Source organism: Garra rufa, chromosome 2 (genome assembly GCF_049309525.1).
Source record: "Garra rufa chromosome 2, GarRuf1.0, whole genome shotgun sequence".
NCBI classification, from domain to species: Eukaryota; Metazoa; Chordata; class Actinopteri; order Cypriniformes; family Cyprinidae; genus Garra; species Garra rufa.
The window spans coordinates 54,362,881-54,375,990 of NC_133362.1; the positions used below are offsets into that span (position 1 = coordinate 54,362,881).

Sequence of the window (13,110 nt, forward strand, 5' to 3'; positions counted from 1 at the left end):
TGAACCTTGACAGATCGGCAATAGGGTGTTTTTCCTTGAGATAACGGTTACAATGCAAGACCACGCTTGTTTTTTCGAATGCTTGGCGTGAGTATTTTTGGAAAAAAAATTTTTACCCGGACAAGGCTTCCACTGACCAGTTCCTATAAGGTCTAGCGGTCAGGATTCCTGGTTTTCACCCAGACGGCCCGGGTTCGACTCCCGGTATGGGAAGGCGGGCTCCTTTTTGCTACCAGTCAGGATTCCTGGTTTTCACCCAGGCGGCCAGGGTTCGACTCCCGGTATTGGAAGGCGGGCTCCTCTTTGCTTGCCTCTTCAAAACGGGCCACACGTCTTTTTGCGTCGAAAGCCATTTTTTGGCCAGCAGTCGAGCTGCAGAAACATAATAGGCCGAGGTTGGGACCCCACAGACCCGTGCCTTCGATAGCTCAGCTGGTAGACGAACTTATTTAGGTTTAAATAAAAACACCAAACGCCTATTTTAGTTTTAAGCAACGACAAAAACAGCTGTCCTGTCAGTCAAATCAAAGGATTATAACGCGAGTGCTCTAAAATCGTAGTTTTTGCCATTTAGTATACTGTCATATTAGCAGAAACATAAATAATACAGCTCCGGGTTACCCACGATAGACACCAAAGGTTTCTCCTCCATTTCTTGCAGTCTCTGGACTTTTTAAGCAACGGTAAACTTTCGTCACCACAACAGAAGACCCGCCTCTCCATTCATTCGATTGGACAATGGAAAAGAACGCGAATGACGTTGGGCATTTTTCCGCTCAGTGTTGATTTTTTTTTTCAACTTCAGGCGCTCAGAGCGCTCCTGCACAAACGTGAGGCGCCGGGGCGCATAAACAGCGCGCAGAACGCTCACTGCCAACAGAAAACCATTCAAAAGAAGCACCTCCAACTGCAAAAGCGCGTTCGGTGTGATCGCCGCCAAATCCAAATTTTTGCGTAATGCAGTTTAAAATCTTTTTTTTTTACACGGACAAGGCTTCCACTGACCAGTTCCCATATGGTCTAGCGGTCAGGATTCCTGGTTTTCACCCAGGCGGCCTTGGTTTGACTCCCGGTAAGGGATGGCGGGCTCCTTTTTGCTACCAGTCAGGATTCCTGGATTTCACCCAGGCGGCCCGGGTTCGACTCCCGGTATTGGAAGGCGGGCTCCTCTTTGCTTGCCTCTTCAAAACGGGCCGCACGTCTTCCTGCATCGAATGCCATTTTTTGGCCAGTAGTCGAGCTGCAGAAACATAATAGGCCGAGGTTGTGACCCCACCGACCCGTGCCTTCGATAGCTCAGCTGGTAGAGCGGAGGACTGTAGAGGCGTCGGCAATCCTTAGGTCGCTGGTTCGACTCCGGTTCGAAGGAGTTCGTTTTTCACGTGCCCACCTTTTTTGGGGGGGGTTTGGCCTTCTGAAAGCGGCAAACAGAGCTTGATTTCACAGTCTGCCGTTGGGGGGGGAGGCAAAAGCACATTCCCTGACCGGGAATCGAACCCGGGCCGCGGCGGTGAGAGCGCCGAATCCTAACCACTAGACCACCAGGGAAGAGCATATCAAAAGCTGGCCTGCTAATACCATGAGAATAAGCAGACAGCAATACAGGCTTCTGTCACGTCGAAAACCAACAAGTCGGGTGCAAGCACGAGGTCCCCCAGACGGTGGGCCAGTGGCGCAATGGATAACGCGTCCGACTACGGATCAGAAGACTCTAGGTCCGACTCCTGTCTGGCTCGCTCTCTGCTTTTTGCGTAATGCAGTATGGTTTTGATGTCACGGGCTTGCCAAATTGTTGCCCTATTCCTACGTGCCACCCGGGCTTTGAGGAAAAGTTGGACACGAAATGAAATCCGAACTAGCCAATAATCAGCAATTTACCCGGTTAAAAGCGTGTCTCAGTTTCATCGTTAATCTCATGCTTTTTTCTATTCTGAACCTTGACAGATCGGCAATAGGGTGTTTTTCCTTGAGATAACGGTTACAATGCAAGACCACGCTTGTTTTTTCGAATGCGTGGCGTGAGTATTTTTGGAAAAAAAATTTTTACCCGGACAAGGCTTCCACTGACCAGTTCCTATAAGGTCTAGCGGTCAGGATTCCTGGTTTTCACCCAGACGGCCCGGGTTCGACTCCCGGTATGGGAAGGCGGGCTCCTTTTTGCTACCAGTCAGGATTCCTGGTTTTCACCCAGGCGGCCAGGGTTCGACTCCCGGTATTGGAAGGCGGGCTCCTCTTTGCTTGCCTCTTCAAAACGGGCCACACGTCTTTTTGCGTCGAAAGCCATTTTTTGGCCAGCAGTCGAGCTGCAGAAACATAATAGGCCGAGGTTGGGACCCCACAGACCCGTGCCTTCGATAGCTCAGCTGGTAGACGAACTTATTTAGGTTTAAATAAAAACACCAAACGCCTATTTTAGTTTTAAGCAACGACAAAAACAGCTGTCCTGTCAGTCAAATCAAAGGATTATAACGCGAGTGCTCTAAAATCGTAGTTTTTGCCATTTAGTATACTGTCATATTAGCAGAAACATAAATAATACAGCTCCGGGTTACCCACGATAGACACCAAAGGTTTCTCCTCCATTTCTTGCAGTCTCTGGACTTTTTAAGCAACGGTAAACTTTCGTCACCACAACAGAAGACCCGCCTCTCCATTCATTCGATTGGACAATGGAAAAGAACGCGAATGACGTTGGGCATTTTTCCGCTCAGTGTTGATTTTTTTTTTCAACTTCAGGCGCTCAGAGCGCTCCTGCACAAACGTGAGGCGCCGGGGCGCATAAACAGCGCGCAGAACGCTCACTGCCAACAGAAAACCATTCAAAAGAAGCGCCTCCAACTGCAAAAGCGCGTTCGGTGTGATCGCCGCCAAATCCAAATTTTTGCGTAATGCAGTTTAAAATCTTTTTTTTTTACACGGACAAGGCTTCCACTGACCAGTTCCCATATGGTCTAGCGGTCAGGATTCCTGATTTTCACCCAGGCGGCCTTGGATTGACTCCCGGTAAGGGATGGCGGGCTCCTTTTTGCTACCAGTCAGGATTCCTGGATTTCACCCAGGCGGCCCGGGTTCGACTCCCGGTATTGGAAAGCGGGCTCCTCTTTGCTTGCCTCTTCAAAACGGGCCGCACGTCTTCCTGCATCGAAAGCCATTTTTTGGCCAGTAGTCGAGCTGCAGAAACATAATAGGCCGAGGTTGTGACCCCACCGACCCGTGCCTTCGATAGCTCAGCTGGTAGAGCGGAGGACTGTAGAGGCGTCGGCAATCCTTAGGTCGCTGGTTCGACTCCGGCTCGAAGGAGTTTGTTTTTCACGTGCCCACCTTTTTTTGGGGGGTTTGGGCTTCTGAAAGCGGCCAACAGAGCTTGATTTCACAGTCTGCCGTTGGGGGGGGAGGCAAAAGCACATTCCCTGACCGGGAATCGAACCCGGGCCGCGGCGGTGAGAGCGCCGAATCCTAACCACTAGACCACCAGGGAAGAGCATATCAAAAGCTGGCCTGCTAATACCATGAGAATAAGCAGACAGCAATACAGGCTTCTGTCACGTCGAAAACCAACAAGTCGGGTGCAAGCACGAGGTCCCCCAGACGGTGGGCCAGTGGCGCAATGGATAACGCGTCCGACTACGGATCAGAAGACTCTAGGTCCGACTCCTGTCTGGCTCGCTCTCTGCTTTTTGCGTAATGCAGTATGGTTTTGATGTCACGGGCTTGCCGAATTGTTGCCCTATTCCTACGTGCCACCCGGGCTTTGAGGAAAAGTTGGACACGAAATGAAATCCGAACTAGCCAATAATCAGCAATTTACCCGGTTAAAAGCGTGTCTCAGTTTCATCGTTAATCTCATGCTTTTTTCTATTCTGAACCTTGACAGATCGGCAATAGGGTGTTTTTCCTTGAGATAACGGTTACAATGCAAGACCACGCTTGTTTTTTCGAATGCGTGGCGTGAGTATTTTTGGAAAAAAAAATTTTACCCGGACAAGGCTTCCACTGACCAGTTCCTATAAGGTCTAGCGGTCAGGATTCCTGGTTTTCACCCAGAAGGCCAGGGTTCGACTCCCGGTATTGGAAGGCGGGCTCCTTTTTGCTACCAGTCAGGATTCCTGGTTTTCACCCAGGTGGCCAGGGTTCGACTCCCGGTATTGGAAGGCGGGCTCCTCTTTGCTTGCCTCTTCAAAACGGGCCACACGTCTTTTTGCGTCGAAAGCCATTTTTTGGCCAGCAGTCGAGCTGCAGAAACATAATAGGCCGAGGTTGGGACCCCACAGACCCGTGCCTTCGATAGCTCAGCTGGTAGACGAACTTATTTAGGTTTAAATAAAAACACCAAACGCCTATTTTAGTTTTAAGCAACGACAAAAACAGCTGTCCTGTCAGTCAAATCAAAGGATTATAACGCGAGTGCTCTAAAATCGTAGTTTTTGCCATTTAGTATACTGTCATATTAGCAGAAACATAAATAATACAGCTCCGGGTTACCCACGATAGACACCAAAGGTTTCTCCTCCATTTCTTGCAGTCTCTGGACTTTTTAAGCAACGGTAAACTTTCGTCACCACAACAGAAGACCCACCTCTCCATTCATTCGATTGGACAATGGAAAAGAACGCGAATGACGTTGGGCATTTTTCCGCTCAGTGTTGATTTTTTTTTTCAACTTCAGGCGCTCAGAGCGCTCCTGCACAAACGTGAGGCGCCGGGGCGCATAAACAGCGCGCAGAACGCTCACTGCCAACAGAAAACCATTCAAAAGAAGCACCTCCAACTGCAAAAGCGCGTTCGGTGTGATCGCCGCCAAATCCAAATTTTTGCGTAATGCAGTTTAAAATCTTTTTTTTTTACACGGACAAGGCTTCCACTGACCAGTTCCCATATGGTCTAGCGGTCAGGATTCCTGGTTTTCACCCAGGTGGCCTTGGTTTGACTCCCGGTAAGGGATGGCGGGCTCCTTTTTGCTACCAGTCAGGATTCCTGGATTTCACCCAGGCGGCCCGGGTTCGACTCCCGGTATTGGAAGGCGGGCTCCTCTTTGCTTGCCTCTTCAAAACGGGCCGCACGTCTTCCTGCATCGAATGCCATTTTTTGGCCAGTAGTCGAGCTGCAGAAACATAATAGGCCGAGGTTGTGACCCCACCGACCCGTGCCTTCGATAGCTCAGCTGGTAGAGCGGAGGACTGTAGAGGCGTCGGCAATCCTTAGGTCGCTGGTTCGACTCCGGTTCGAAGGAGTTCGTTTTTCACGTGCCCACCTTTTTTTGGGGGGGTTTGGCCTTCTGAAAGCGGCAAACAGAGCTTGATTTCACAGTCTGCCGTTGGGGGGGGAGGCAAAAGCACATTCCCTGACCGGGAATCGAACCCGGGCCGCGGCGGTGAGAGCGCCGAATCCTAACCACTAGACCACCAGGGAAGAGCATATCAAAAGCTGGCCTGCTAATACCATGAGAATAAGCAGACAGCAATACAGGCTTCTGTCACGTCGAAAACCAACAAGTCGGGTGCAAGCACGAGGTCCCCCAGACGGTGGGCCAGTGGCGCAATGGATAACGCGTCCGACTACGGATCAGAAGACTCTAGGTCCGACTCCTGTCTGGCTCGCTCTCTGCTTTTTGCGTAATGCAGTATGGTTTTGATGTCACGGGCTTGCCGAATTGTTGCCCTATTCCTACGTGCCACCCGGGCTTTGAGGAAAAGTTGGACACGAAATGAAATCCGAACTAGCCAATAATCAGCAATTTACCCGGTTAAAAGCGTGTCTCAGTTTCATCGTTAATCTCATGCTTTTTTCTATTCTGAACCTTGACAGATCGGCAATAGGGTGTTTTTCCTTGAGATAACGGTTACAATGCAAGACCACGCTTGTTTTTTCGAATGCGTGGCGTGAGTATTTTTGGAAAAAATTTTTTTACCCGGACAAGGCTTCCACCGACCAGTTCCCATATGGTCTAGCGGTCAGGATTCCTGGTTTTCACCCAGGCGGCCCGGGTTCGACTCCCGGTATGGGAAGGCGGGCTCCTTTTTGCTACCAGTCAAGATTCCTGGTTTTCACCCAGGCGGCCAGGGTTCGACTCCCGGTATTGGAAGGCGGGCTCCTCTTTGCTTGCCTCTTCAAAACGGGCCACACGTCTTTTTGCGTCGAAAGCCATTTTTTGGCCAGCAGTCGAGCTGCAGAAACATAATAGGCCGAGGTTGGGACCCCACAGACCCGTGCCTTCGATAGCTCAGCTGGTAGACGAACTTATTTAGGTTTAAATAAAAACACCAAACGCCTATTTTAGTTTTAAGCAACGACAAAAACAGCTGTCCTGTCAGTCAAATCAAAGGATTATAACGCGAGTGCTCTAAAATCTTAGTTTTTGCCGTTTAGTATACTGTCATATTAGCAGAAACATAAATAATACAGCTCCGGGTTACCCACGATAGACACCAAAGGTTTCTCCTCCATTTCTTGCAGTCTCTGGACTTTTTAAGCAACGGTAAACTTTCGTCACCACAACAGAAGACCCGCCTCTCCATTCATTCGATTGGACAATGGAAAAGAACGCGAATGACGTTGGGCATTTTTCCGCTCAGTGTTGATTTTTTTTTTCAACTTCAGGCGCTCAGAGCGCTCCTGCACAAACGTGAGGCGCCGGGGCGCATAAACAGCGCGCAGAACGCTCACTGCCAACAGAAAACCATTCAAAAAGGCGCCTCCAACTGCAAAAACGCGTTCGGTGTGATCGCCACCTAATCCAAATTTTTGCATAATGCAGTTTAAAATCTTTTTTTTTTACACGGACAAGGCTTCCACTGACCAGTTTGCATATGGTCTAGCGGTCAGGCTTCTTGGTTTTCACCCAGGCGGCCCGGGTTCGACTCCCGGTATGGGAAGGCGGGCTCCTTTTTGCTACCAGTCAGGATTCCTGGTTTTCACCCAGGCGGCCAGGGTTCGACTCCCGGTATTGGAAGGCGGGCTCCTCTTTGCTTGCCTCTTCAAAACGGGCCACACGTCTTTCTGTGTCGAAAGCCATTTTTTGGCCAGCAGTCGAGCTGCAGAAACATAATAGGCCGAGGTTGGGACCCCACAGACCCGTGCCTTCGATAGCTCAGCTGGTAGACGAACTTATTTAGGTTTAAATAAAAACACCAAACGCCTATTTTAGTTTTAAGCAACGACAAAAACAGCTGTCCTGTCAGTCAAATCAAAGGATTGTAACGCGAGTGCTCTAAAATCTTAGTTTTTGCCGATAAGTAAACTGTCATATTAGCAGAAACATAAATAATACAGCTCCGGGTTACCCACGATAGACACCAAAGGTTTCTCCTCCATTTCTTGCAGTCTCTGGACTTTTTAAGCAACGGTAAACTTTCGTCACCACAACAGAAGACCCGCCTCTCCATTCATTCGATTGGACAATGGAAAAGAACGCGAATGACGTTGGGCATTTTTCCGCTCAGTGTTGATTTTTTTTTTTCAACTTCAGGCGCTCAGAGCGCTCCTGCACAAACGTGAGGCGCCGGGGCGCATAAACAGCGCGCAGAACGCTCACTGCCAACAGAAAACCATTCAAAAGAAGCGCCTCCAACTGCAAAAGCGCGTTCGGTGTGATCGCCGCCAAATCCAAATTTTTGCGTAATGCAGTTTAAAATCTTTTTTTTTTACACGGACAAGGCTTCCACTGACCAGTTCCCATATGGTCTAGCGGTCAGGATTCCTGATTTTCACCCAGGCGGCCTTGGATTGACTCCCGGTAAGGGATGGCGGGCTCCTTTTTGCTACCAGTCAGGATTCCTGGATTTCACCCAGGCGGCCCGGGTTCGACTCCCGGTATTGGAAAGCGGGCTCCTCTTTGCTTGCCTCTTCAAAACGGGCCGCACGTCTTCCTGCATCGAAAGCCATTTTTTGGCCAGTAGTCGAGCTGCAGAAACATAATAGGCCGAGGTTGTGACCCCACCGACCCGTGCCTTCGATAGCTCAGCTGGTAGAGCGGAGGACTGTAGAGGCGTCGGCAATCCTTAGGTCGCTGGTTCGACTCCGGCTCGAAGGAGTTTGTTTTTCACGTGCCCACCTTTTTTTGGGGGGTTTGGGCTTCTGAAAGCGGCCAACAGAGCTTGATTTCACAGTCTGCCATTGGGGGGGGAGGCAAAAGCACATTCCCTGACCGGGAATCGAACCCGGGCCGCGGCGGTGAGAGCGCCGAATCCTAACCACTAGACCACCAGGGAAGAGCATATCAAAAGCTGGCCTGCTAATACCATGAGAATAAGCAGACAGCAATACAGGCTTCTGTCACGTCGAAAACCAACAAGTCGGGTGCAAGCACGAGGTCCCCCAGACGGTGGGCCAGTGGCGCAATGGATAACGCGTCCGACTACGGATCAGAAGACTCTAGGTCCGACTCCTGTCTGGCTCCCTCTCTGCTTTTTGCGTAATGCAGTATGGTTTTGATGTCACGGGCTTGCCGAATTGTTGCCCTATTCCTACGTGCCACCCGGGCTTTGAGGAAAAGTTGGACACGAAATGAAATCCGAACTAGCCAATAATCAGCAATTTACCCGGTTAAAAGCGTGTCTCAGTTTCATCGTTAATCTCATGCTTTTTTCTATTCTGAACCTTGACAGATCGGCAATAGGGTGTTTTTCCTTGAGATAACGGTTACAATGCAAGACCACGCTTGTTTTTTCGAATGCGTGGCGTGAGTATTTTTGGAAAAAAATTTTTTACCCGGACAAGGCTTCCACCGACCAGTTCCCATATGGTCTAGCGGTCAGGATTCCTGGTTTTCACCCAGGCGGCCCGGGTTCGACTCCCGGTATGGGAAGGCGGGCTCCTTTTTGCTACCAGTCAGGATTCCTGGTTTTCACCCAGGCGGCCAGGGTTCGACTCCCGGTATTGGAAGGCGGGCTCCTCTTTGCTTGCCTCTTCAAAACGGGCCACACGTCTTTTTGCGTCGAAAGCCATTTTTTGGCCAGCAGTCGAGCTGCAGAAACATAATAGGCCGAGGTTGGGACCCCACAGACCCGTGCCTTCGATAGCTCAGCTGGTAGACGAACTTATTTAGGTTTAAATAAAAACACCAAACGCCTATTTTAGTTTTAAGCAACGACAAAAACAGCTGTCCTGTCAGTCAAATCAAAGGATTATAACGCGAGTGCTCTAAAATCTTAGTTTTTGCCGTTTAGTATACTGTCATATTAGCAGAAACATAAATAATACAGCTCCGGGTTACCCACGATAGACACCAAAGGTTTCTCCTCCATTTCTTGCAGTCTCTGGACTTTTTAAGCAACGGTAAACTTTCGTCACCACAACAGAAGACCCGCCTCTCCATTCATTCGATTGGACAATGGAAAAGAACGCGAATGACGTTGGGCATTTTTCCGCTCAGTGTTGATTTTTTTTTTCAACTTCAGGCGCTCAGAGCGCTCCTGCACAAACGTGAGGCGCCGGGGCGCATAAACAGCGCGCAGAACGCTCACTGCCAACAGAAAACCATTCAAAAAGGCGCCTCCAACTGCAAAAACGCGTTCGGTGTGATCGCCACCTAATCCAAATTTTTGCATAATGCAGTTTAAAATCTTTTTTTTTTACACGGACAAGGCTTCCACTGACCAGTTTGCATATGGTCTAGCGGTCAGGCTTCTTGGTTTTCACCCAGGCGGCCCGGGTTCGACTCCCGGTATGGGAAGGCGGGCTCCTTTTTGCTACCAGTCAGGATTCCTGGTTTTCACCCAGGCGGCCAGGGTTCGACTCCCGGTATTGGAAGGCGGGCTCCTCTTTGCTTGCCTCTTCAAAACGGGCCACACGTCTTTCTGTGTCGAAAGCCATTTTTTGGCCAGCAGTCGAGCTGCAGAAACATAATAGGCCGAGGTTGGGACCCCACAGACCCGTGGCTTCGATAGCTCAGCTGGTAGACGAACTTATTTAGGTTTAAATAAAAACACCAAACGCCTATTTTAGTTTTAAGCAACGACAAAAACAGCTGTCCTGTCAGTCAAATCAAAGGATTATAACGCGAGTGCTCTAAAATCTTAGTTTTTGCCGATAAGTAAACTGTCATATTAGCAGAAACATAAATAATACAGCTCCGGGTTACCCACGATAGACACCAAAGGTTTCTCCTCCATTTCTTGCAGTCTCTGGACTTTTTAAGCAACGGTAAACTTTCGTCACCACAACAGAAGACCCGCCTCTCCATTCATTCGATTGGACAATGGAAAAGAACGCGAATGACGTTGGGCATTTTTCCGCTCAGTGTTGATTTTTTTTTTTCAACTTCAGGCGCTCAGAGCGCTCCTGCACAAACGTGAGGCGCCGGGGCGCATAAACAGCGCGCAGAACGCTCACTGCCAACAGAAAACCATTCAAAAGAAGCGCCTCCAACTGCAAAAGCGCGTTCGGTGTGATCGCCGCCAAATCCAAATTTTTGCGTAATGCAGTTTAAAATCTTTTTTTTTTACACGGACAAGGCTTCCACTGACCAGTTCCCATATGGTCTAGCGGTCAGGATTCCTGATTTTCACCCAGGCGGCCTTGGATTGACTCCCGGTAAGGGATGGCGGGCTCCTTTTTGCTACCAGTCAGGATTCCTGGATTTCACCCAGGCGGCCCGGGTTCGACTCCCGGTATTGGAAAGCGGGCTCCTCTTTGCTTGCCTCTTCAAAACGGGCCGCACGTCTTCCTGCATCGAAAGCCATTTTTTGGCCAGTAGTCGAGCTGCAGAAACATAATAGGCCGAGGTTGTGACCCCACCGACCCGTGCCTTCGATAGCTCAGCTGGTAGAGCGGAGGACTGTAGAGGCGTCGGCAATCCTTAGGTCGCTGGTTCGACTCCGGCTCGAAGGAGTTTGTTTTTCACGTGCCCACCTTTTTTTGGGGGGTTTGGGCTTCTGAAAGCGGCCAACAGAGCTTGATTTCACAGTCTGCCATTGGGGGGGGAGGCAAAAGCACATTCCCTGACCGGGAATCGAACCCGGGCCGCGGCGGTGAGAGCGCCGAATCCTAACCACTAGACCACCAGGGAAGAGCATATCAAAAGCTGGCCTGCTAATACCATGAGAATAAGCAGACAGCAATACAGGCTTCTGTCACGTCGAAAACCAACAAGTCGGGTGCAAGCACGAGGTCCCCCAGACGGTGGGCCAGTGGCGCAATGGATAACGCGTCCGACTACGGATCAGAAGACTCTAGGTCCGACTCCTGTCTGGCTCCCTCTCTGCTTTTTGCGTAATGCAGTATGGTTTTGATGTCACGGGCTTGCCGAATTGTTGCCCTATTCCTACGTGCCACCCGGGCTTTGAGGAAAAGTTGGACACGAAATGAAATCCGAACTAGCCAATAATCAGCAATTTACCCGGTTAAAAGCGTGTCTCAGTTTCATCGTTAATCTCATGCTTTTTTCTATTCTGAACCTTGACAGATCGGCAATAGGGTGTTTTTCCTTGAGATAACGGTTACAATGCAAGACCACGCTTGTTTTTTCGAATGCGTGGCGTGAGTATTTTTGGAAAAAATTTTTTTACCCGGACAAGGCTTCCACCGACCAGTTCCCATATGGTCTAGCGGTCAGGATTCCTGGTTTTCACCCAGGCGGCCCGGGTTCGACTCCCGGTATGGGAAGGCGGGCTCCTTTTTGCTACCAGTCAGGATTCCTGGTTTTCACCCAGGCGGCCAGGGTTCGACTCCCGGTATTGGAAGGCGGGCTCCTCTTTGCTTGCCTCTTCAAAACGGGCCACACGTCTTTTTGCGTCGAAAGCCATTTTTTGGCCAGCAGTCGAGCTGCAGAAACATAATAGGCCGAGGTTGGGACCCCACAGACCCGTGCCTTCGATAGCTCAGCTGGTAGACGAACTTATTTAGGTTTAAATAAAAACACCAAACGCCTATTTTAGTTTTAAGCAACGACAAAAACAGCTGTCCTGTCAGTCAAATCAAAGGATTATAACGCGAGTGCTCTAAAATCTTAGTTTTTGCCGTTTAGTATACTGTCATATTAGCAGAAACATAAATAATACAGCTCCGGGTTACCCACGATAGACACCAAAGGTTTCTCCTCCATTTCTTGCAGTCTCTGGACTTTTTAAGCAACGGTAAACTTTCGTCACCACAACAGAAGACCCGCCTCTCCATTCATTCGATTGGACAATGGAAAAGAACGCGAATGACGTTGGGCATTTTTCCGCTCAGTGTTGATTTTTTTTTTCAACTTCAGGCGCTCAGAGCGCTCCTGCACAAACGTGAGGCGCCGGGGCGCATAAACAGCGCGCAGAACGCTCACTGCCAACAGAAAACCATTCAAAAAGGCGCCTCCAACTGCAAAAACGCGTTCGGTGTGATCGCCACCTAATCCAAATTTTTGCATAATGCAGTTTAAAATCTTTTTTTTTTACACGGACAAGGCTTCCACTGACCAGTTTGCATATGGTCTAGCGGTCAGGCTTCTTGGTTTTCACCCAGGCGGCCCGGGTTCGACTCCCGGTATGGGAAGGCGGGCTCCTTTTTGCTACCAGTCAGGATTCCTGGTTTTCACCCAGGCGGCCAGGGTTCGACTCCCGGTATTGGAAGGCGGGCTCCTCTTTGCTTGCCTCTTCAAAACGGGCCACACGTCTTTCTGTGTCGAAAGCCATTTTTTGGCCAGCAGTCGAGCTGCAGAAACATAATAGGCCGAGGTTGGGACCCCACAGACCCGTGCCTTCGATAGCTCAGCTGGTAGACGAACTTATTTAGGTTTAAATAAAAACACCAAACGCCTATTTTAGTTTTAAGCAACGACAAAAACAGCTGTCCTGTCAGTCAAATCAAAGGATTATAACGCGAGTGCTCTAAAATCTTAGTTTTTGCCGATAAGTAAACTGTCATATTAGCAGAAACATAAATAATACAGCTCCGGGTTACCCACGATAGACACCAAAGGTTTCTCCTCCATTTCTTGCAGTCTCTGGACTTTTTAAGCAACGGTAAACTTTCGTCACCACAACAGAAGACCCGCCTCTCCATTCATTCGATTGGACAATGGAAAAGAACGCGAATGACGTTGGGCATTTTTCCGCTCAGTGTTGATTTTTTTTTTTCAACTTCAGGCGCTCAGAGCGCTCCTGCACAAACGTGAGGCGCCGGGGCGCATAAACA

At 49.6% G+C, this 13,110-nt stretch overlaps 1 protein-coding gene and 11 non-coding genes across 12 annotated transcripts in view; 6 read left to right on the plus strand and 6 right to left on the minus strand.

Annotated features, from left to right (window-relative positions):
• LOC141325610 (uncharacterized) overlaps positions 1–13,110 on the minus strand; it is a 241,861-nt gene that overhangs the window by 207,474 nt on the left and 21,277 nt on the right. The window lies entirely within an intron of this gene.
• Positions 1,477–1,548, minus strand: trnae-cuc (transfer RNA glutamic acid (anticodon CUC)). Its single transcript has one exon. It is a non-coding gene; the product is annotated as a tRNA-Glu (tRNA).
• Positions 3,217–3,300, plus strand: trnay-gua (transfer RNA tyrosine (anticodon GUA)). Its single transcript is given in 2 exon segments — positions 3,217–3,253; positions 3,265–3,300. It is a non-coding gene; the product is annotated as a tRNA-Tyr (tRNA).
• trnae-cuc (transfer RNA glutamic acid (anticodon CUC)) lies at positions 3,407–3,478 on the minus strand. The gene has a single exon. It is a non-coding gene; the product is annotated as a tRNA-Glu (tRNA).
• Positions 5,338–5,409, minus strand: trnae-cuc (transfer RNA glutamic acid (anticodon CUC)). Its single transcript has one exon. It is a non-coding gene; the product is annotated as a tRNA-Glu (tRNA).
• Positions 5,934–6,005, plus strand: trnae-uuc (transfer RNA glutamic acid (anticodon UUC)). Its single transcript has one exon. It is a non-coding gene; the product is annotated as a tRNA-Glu (tRNA).
• On the plus strand, positions 7,946–8,029 carry trnay-gua (transfer RNA tyrosine (anticodon GUA)). The gene is given in 2 exon segments: positions 7,946–7,982; positions 7,994–8,029. It is a non-coding gene; the product is annotated as a tRNA-Tyr (tRNA).
• Positions 8,136–8,207, minus strand: trnae-cuc (transfer RNA glutamic acid (anticodon CUC)). Its single transcript has one exon. It is a non-coding gene; the product is annotated as a tRNA-Glu (tRNA).
• trnae-uuc (transfer RNA glutamic acid (anticodon UUC)) lies at positions 8,732–8,803 on the plus strand. The gene has a single exon. It is a non-coding gene; the product is annotated as a tRNA-Glu (tRNA).
• trnay-gua (transfer RNA tyrosine (anticodon GUA)) lies at positions 10,744–10,827 on the plus strand. The gene is given in 2 exon segments: positions 10,744–10,780; positions 10,792–10,827. It is a non-coding gene; the product is annotated as a tRNA-Tyr (tRNA).
• trnae-cuc (transfer RNA glutamic acid (anticodon CUC)) lies at positions 10,934–11,005 on the minus strand. The gene has a single exon. It is a non-coding gene; the product is annotated as a tRNA-Glu (tRNA).
• Positions 11,530–11,601, plus strand: trnae-uuc (transfer RNA glutamic acid (anticodon UUC)). The gene has a single exon. It is a non-coding gene; the product is annotated as a tRNA-Glu (tRNA).